Consider the following 7329-nt stretch of genomic DNA (forward strand, 5'->3'; position numbering starts at 1 on the left):
TCTACTTTCTATTTTTCAGATCTCTTTTAGTAACTTACTTTCTAGTTTAGGACTTTCCTAATTTATTTTAGAAATTTTCACTTTCTTTTAGGAATTTCTTCTTTTAGAAACTAGTTTACTTCTATCTTTCTTTTTAATGATTTTCTAATTTTAGACCTTCTCTTTATAAACTGACTTGTTTTGTTTTGTTTTTTTTTTTTGGCAGGTTTTTAACTTAGGGACTCCAATTTGGTTACTTCTTTCCAACCCTCTCTTTCTTTCTAGATTTTCTTTTCCTTTCTTAGGATTAGGTTTCGAATTTGATTGAGGGCTGCGAGTGTTTCATGCCCAAGTGGGCCCGTGACAACACTCGACGTCTCTTGACTAAAGGAGGATTGGTTGAGGGGTTAACTATCCATCGCAGGACTAGACACCACTCGAAATCCCCTGAGTTAATTAAAGTGATGGCTGAAAACCAACCTCTTCTACCCTAACCTAGGGTGGAGGACATTTAGGATGAGAATGAGGTGCATTAAGCACCCCCGCCTCGTACTTTACGAGATTATTTACAACTAGTGGGGGTGAGTATGTCCTCATGCATGATTTTTTTTGAAAATACAGGACAAATGGACATCAAGCTAGGGGTTATCCAACTCCTTCCTAAGTTCCATGGGCATGAATCTGAAGAACCATATCTACATTTGAAAGAGTTTGATGAGATCATAGCCACTTTATATTTTTAAAATATGTCTGAGGACACAGTCAGGCTGAAACTCTTTCCTTTTTCCTTAAAGGAGAAGGCTAAAACGTGGTTACATTCATTGCGTCCTAAATCCATTGGCACATGGAATGATATGCAAAGGAAATTTATAAAGAAATTTTTTGCACATCATAAAACGATTACCCTTAGAAAAGCAATCATGAACTTCACCCAAAAGGAGGATGAAACATTTTACCAATGTTAGGAAAGGTTCAAGGATTTGGTTAGTTCATGCCCACAACATGTTGTGGGTCAAATATTGCATATCAGACCCAGTTATTGCATGGATTTACAAGCATGATACCGTTTAATGGCCCGATTTAATCGTGTTTGTGATGCAGAGTGTATTTATGAGCATGGACTGAAAAAGGGTACTTAAAGCATGGATTTAACGCTCTGATGACACTAAAGCATGAGACGGACCCTAGGAGACCAAGATCGACAGATTTGCACACCAGGGATCCAAGAAAATCGAGAAACTGATACTTAAGTAGCCCGAATGACGTCCAGAATGCAAGATCATAGGGTTCCAACAATTCGTTCAGTTCAAAACTCTATATGTAGCCTGAGGATAAAAAATTAACCGTACACATCAAAAGTCAGCCATTGGATCGCTATGGAAGTGGCCCAACGGATAGATCATCCCCTTAAATCCTTAAGTGGGACCCACCTGATATCTGGATATTCTCCAGTTTTGGTCTCAACTGTTTAAATGAGTTGACAAAATGGATAGACGGAGCAGATTTCTCGAAAACATCATAATGGACCCCACTGGAGCATGAGTGTGCATAGTGCACAAGTGCACTAGACGTGCACAGAAACGAAGAGTCGGTCAAACCAACTCTTGACCGACTTCTTCTTTCAAAAATCAAAACGCAACAGCATTTACGCTTTTCAACGCTGTTCTGCGTTGTAGGCCCCACTCATCATCTAGTTTGAAGATCGGATCCATCCATTGCATCCAGAGGGTGGGTGTAACCCACGTCTAGGTGTCCTTTTTCCCCATACAAGTGTACACGTGTTTCTATCCGTTAAACGCAAGATGGACGGGTGGCTTACAATTCAGTGGGCCACACCAGAAGTTCTCCCAAAACCGACCATCATAAGCGATTTTTCGAGATGTAACGAGTAGACGGAGTGGATTTTTGTAACATCACCGATCATGAGCCCCATTAACGTCACAGCGCATGGTTGCGCAGTCTTTGTTTCGCAACAAGGAGTTGCGGTCAACTCTTGTGGGCCACAATCACACATCAAAGGTTTGATCTGAACCGTCCATTAGGAGCCCAAGGTCCCTCTCACTCAGGCCTAGGTGTCGGAATCATGAAATGAAGCGAAGGCGGCGGTTGATCTTCCAAACGCAGAATAGACGGTGTAACAAAAGAAATTGTGGGGCACCATGGTTTTGACCCAAAATCGATCAGATCTGAATGGTTTTTCGTTGTGAATCCAATGGACGGATTGAATTTCACCTCCGACATCAAGAAAGGGCTCCACCAATCATCCATAGACGAAAATGCAAACCGAGTTGCGGTTTCCTGCGCACGCCGACTCTCTACTGCGAAAGCACTCCAGCCTCTCCACCGACTTTCCTTCTGTCTATAAAAGGAGAGAGAAGAGAGAACGGGGGGATAATCTGATCTGGGGCAGCCGTGAAGGCCAGAGACGTGGAGAGAGAGAGAGAAGTGGAGCGGTGTTGAGGGTCAAATATTGCATATTAGATCCCACTTATTAGCTGGATTTAGGAGCATGATACTGTTTAACGCTTTATTTTAATGATGTTGTGATGCTAGGTGAATCTACGAGCGTGGACTGGAAAGGACACTAAAAATATGGATTTAACACGCTCGCATCACCAAGGCATTAGACGGGATTTCATGGGACCAAGATCAAGGATTTACACACCAGAGATCAGAGAAATTACAGCCACTCACTCCAAACAGGCCTGAAAAACATCCAGAATACAAGATCACAGGGTTCCCACCATCTGGTCGGCTCGAACTTCATACAGGGCCCGAAGAACATAAATTAACCGTACACATAAAATTTGAGCCCTTGGATCCATGTGGAAGTGGCCCAACGGCTAGATCAGCCCCTAAAATCATGATTTGGGGCCCGCCTGAAATCTGGATATACTTCAATTTCATTGTCATCGCCTTAAATTGGTTGAGGAAAAGGATGGATGGTACGGATTCCTTACGAACATCACAGTGGACCCCACATGAGGGTGTGCGTGCATTCAGTGCACGCACACTCAAGCCGCATCGGACCGGAGAATCCGGTCAACAGGTGCTGACCTGACTGCTGCTGCGCAAACAGCGTCCGCCTCTGTGGACGCTGATCTCGTGCAGTGGGCCCCACTCGCTCCCCAGAACGTTGATCCTGACCGTACATTCGAACTCCATGGTCCATATTACCAAGCCCTAGGTGACAAAATTCCAAGAAACAGTAAGGATGGGTTCCCAGCAATTCAAACACAGGATGGATGGTAGAAACAAAGTTTTAGTGGGCCTCATCAATAGAAGGAAAAAAAATACACCTTCCCGACTGAAATTCCGAGGGGAAACCAGTGGATGGTGTGGATTTCTTTGATGAGTCCGGTTATGGACCCCACTAACGGCACAACGGAGCATCTGCGCGAGCTTTGTTCCGCAGCAGAGGTTGCGGTCGATCCAGGTGGGCCACTATCGCTGATCACATAGATGATCCGGACCGTCCATTCTGTTCGGGGCTCCGTGCAATCCAAAACCACAAAGTTTGAAGGATCCACGCAAGACGTAGAGTGTGCAAGCACAATCGCAAATGAAGTCGGTTCTGGTTGAAGCCGGCAAGATCTCAGTCGTTCTGCGATCAATAGTCCATTCTCTGGTGTGATCAAGGCCATCCAAATTACCTTCAAAGGGCAATCGTCCATCTTCAAGGAGCCTGAATGGCTCAGATCCCACAACAAGATCAGTTTTTGTGGTAAATCTAGGTTCGCCAGATAAATTTATTACAAAGGGAGTGCGTAAAACTTCCACACCGACTCATGAGTGCGTCGAAAAACTTCAGCACCGGATGCATGGAGTGTGGAAACTCGCCACCGACCTTGCTGGCTCTATAAGAAGGAGAGGGAAAGAAGTGAAGGGGTATTGAATCCTGGAAGAACGTGAGAAAGAGAGACAGATAGTAGTGTTTTTCTATCTTTTCTTTTCCTTTTCTTTTTATTTTTGTTTTTGTTTAAGGGTTAGCCGCATCATGGCGGGCTAAACCTCTTACCTAGGGCTAAGAGGTGAAGCTTGTAGTGTGATGAGGTGATTCTACTAATTGGATTCATGGTTATGAATTGATGTTGATTTTAGTTTGATTAATAGGAATGTTTCCAGTTTTTAATGGTTTGTTGTGACTGAAATTACTATAGATCTACGATAGCTTGAGGCATGTTCTTTCATTATAGAGATTATGAATTTAGAAAACCCTGTTGTTCACCATTGTCTCCTGGGCATGGTTGGATGACGGAACTCTTCTTGACATTCATACATCTCTCTGATTGGCTGTGGATTAGTTTAATTCTGTTGTTTACTTTGTCTCATGGGCATTATTTTGTGATGGAATCCATTCTAATTTATAACCGTCTTATCTCTTGAAAACTAGATCAACAAAAGTTCAAATTCAATTTTAGTGATATATCTTCCAACTGGATGAAGATGGGACTCGAAGTCCAGTTGAGATTATGAATCGACAGTAGATCTCCCTGATCTCTATAAGTGGATCCTCTGAATCCCTAGTTTCTTATCTCTGATTTCTCTCAAGTTTTACATTAATCTCTCACCATTATTCATCAATTTATATTTGATTTAGATTTCATCTTAGGCTAGTTCTATTTCTACCTAGTTTCAGATTACGTACAGGTATCAGTCCCTTCGGATTCGACCTCGGTCTCACCGAGTTTATTACTACATCACAACCCTATACTTGGGGAGTAAACAAGTTTTTGGCGCCGTTGCCGGGGATTGAAGGTTACGATTCTTTGAAATTAATTAGTTTTAGAATTAGTTTGAGATTAGGATTTTACTAACTTTAGTTTTAGATTTTTATTTCTATTTGATTTTTAGAACTAACTTGTTTCCTGTTTTGTAGGATCCTGATATAAACTTCTAAATTGGTAATCCTTTTCTAATTCCTCTACTTTTTCTATTTTTAGAATTAGGGTTTGAGTTTTAGAAAATTTTCAATTTTAGTATTTTTCTATTTTTAGGAAATAGTTTATTTTTAGAAACTTTCCTCTTTTGTTTTTAGAAACTTAGTTAGTTATTTTCCTTTTTAGAAATTCTTTCTAATTTTAGAAACTAACTCATCTTTCCTTTATTTTTAGAAACTTTCTAATTCTAACTCTTTTAGAATCCAACTTTGTTTCCTAATTTATTTTTAGAAATTTTCTACTTGTAGAATTTTTGTTTAGAAACTAACTTTCCTATTTTGTAGGCTTTTAAGATAGAAAATTCTAATTCGGTAAGTTTTTTTCTCTACTTTTAATTTTTCAGATCTCTTTTAGTAACTTACTTTCTAGTTTAGGACCTTCCTAATTTATTTTTACTTTCTTTTTGGAATTTCTTCTTTTAAAAACTAGTCTACTTCTATCTTTCTTTTTAAGAATTTTCTAATTCTAGACCTCCTCTTTAGAAACTGACTTGTTTTGTTTTCTTTTGCAGGTTTTTAACTTAGGGACTCCAATTTGGTAACTTCTTTCCAATCCTCTCTTTCTTTTTAGATTTTCTTTTCCTTTCTTAGGATTAGGTTTCGAATTTGATTGAGGGTTGCGAGTGTTTCATGCCCAAGTGGGCCCGCGACAACACTCGACGTCTCTTGACTGAAGGAGAATTGGTTGAGGGGTTAACTATCCATCGCAGGACTAGACACCACTTGAAATTTCCTGAGTTAATTGAAGTGATGGCTAAAAACCAACCTCTTCGACCCCAACCTAGGGTAGAGGACATTCAGGATGAGAATGAGGTGTATCAAGCACCCCCGCCTCGTACTTTATAGGATTATTTACAACCAGCGGGGCTGAGTACGCCCTCATGCATGATTTTTTCTGAAAATACAGGATATATGGACATCAAGCCAGGGGTTATCCAACTCCTTCCTAAGTTCCATGGGCTTGAATCTGAAGAACCATATCTACATTTGAAAGAGTTTGATGAGATCATAGCCACTTTATATTTTCAAAATGTGTCTGAGGAAACAGTCTGGCTGAAACTCTTTCCTTTTTCCCTGAAGGAGAAGGCTAAGACTTGGTTACATTCACTGTGTCTTAGATCCATTGGCACATGGAATGATATGCAAAGGAAATTTATAAAGAAATTTTTTCCACATCATAAAGCGATTACCCTTAGAAAAGCAATCATGAACTTCACCCAAAAGGAGGATGAAACATTTTACCAATGTTGGGAAAGGTTCAAGGATTTGGTCAGTTCATGCCCACAACATGGCTTTGAAACGTGGCGCATCACAATTTTTTTCTACGATGGATTGACATCTTCCATGCGCCAAATGGTCGAGACAATGTGTAATGGAGAATTCATTAATAAAAATGTTGACGAGGTATGGGATTACCTCGATAGTCTTGCTAAAAAAACACAATTATGGGACTATTACCCAAAATCGAACACCACGTCTAGGCCGACTCAATCTAAGGAGAAAGGTGGATTGTATCTCTTGAAAGAAGAGGATGATCTCAAGTATAAAGTGACTACGCTCATAAGAAAAGTTGAGGCCATGGAAGGAAAGAAGAAGAAGGTTAATGAAAGTGTTTGCGGCATATGTGATTACAACATTCATACAACTGAAAATTATTCTACGATACCCACCTTTCAAGAAGTGTTGAATGAACAATCCAATGTCGTAAATAATTATCAAAGACCTTTCAATGGACCAACCTCTTATACATACAATCCTGGTTGGAAAAATCATCCAAACTTTAGTTGGAGAAATGGACAAACTGCTACCCCTCAAGGTTTCTTCAATCAAAATCCAAATCAGGGAAAACCTCAAGAAGAACCGATTCAAAATTTCATGCAAGAGCTAACCCAAGCAATGCGAGACTTTATACAAAAGATGGATTCACGTATGATGGTTATAGAAAAGGGGATGCTTCCTGCACAACCGCTCCCTAATCCTAAACCACAATACAAGATAATTGAATTAAAACCCACCCTAACCACACTACAACTTGCTGATCGCTCTGTTTGTGTACCAAGAGGGATAATTGAGGATGTGTTGGTCCAAGTTGATAGATTTCACTATCTTGTAGATTTTATCATCCTGGACACCGAACCCATCAATAACATGAGCACTCAGATTCCCGTCATTCTTGGTCGCCCATTCCTTACCACTTCAAACGCAATTATCAATTGCAGGAATGGTGTCATGACTATGTCCTTTGAGAATATGACATTGGAGTCAAACATCTTTTTCAATAACGGCAGAAACTTAGAGGATGATGACAATTTTCACGACATTAACATGATTGACTCTTTAGTGGAACGTACGACACCTCTGACCCTCTAGAGACGTGCCTGGCCCACTCCCATGATTTTGATGATGACATG

The 7329-nt window shown here is 40.4% G+C and overlaps 1 non-coding gene across 1 annotated transcript; it reads right to left on the bottom strand.

Annotated features, from left to right (window-relative positions):
- Window positions 1-6106: 6106 nt before the first annotated feature.
- LOC131238150 (small nucleolar RNA R71) lies at window positions 6107-6213 on the bottom strand. Its single transcript, XR_009167561.1, has one exon. It is a non-coding gene; the product is annotated as a small nucleolar RNA R71 (small nucleolar RNA).
- Between the last annotated feature and the right edge of the window lie 1116 nt (window positions 6214-7329).

This window comes from Magnolia sinica, chromosome 2 (assembly GCF_029962835.1).
Source record: "Magnolia sinica isolate HGM2019 chromosome 2, MsV1, whole genome shotgun sequence".
NCBI classification, from domain to species: domain Eukaryota; kingdom Viridiplantae; phylum Streptophyta; class Magnoliopsida; order Magnoliales; family Magnoliaceae; genus Magnolia; species Magnolia sinica.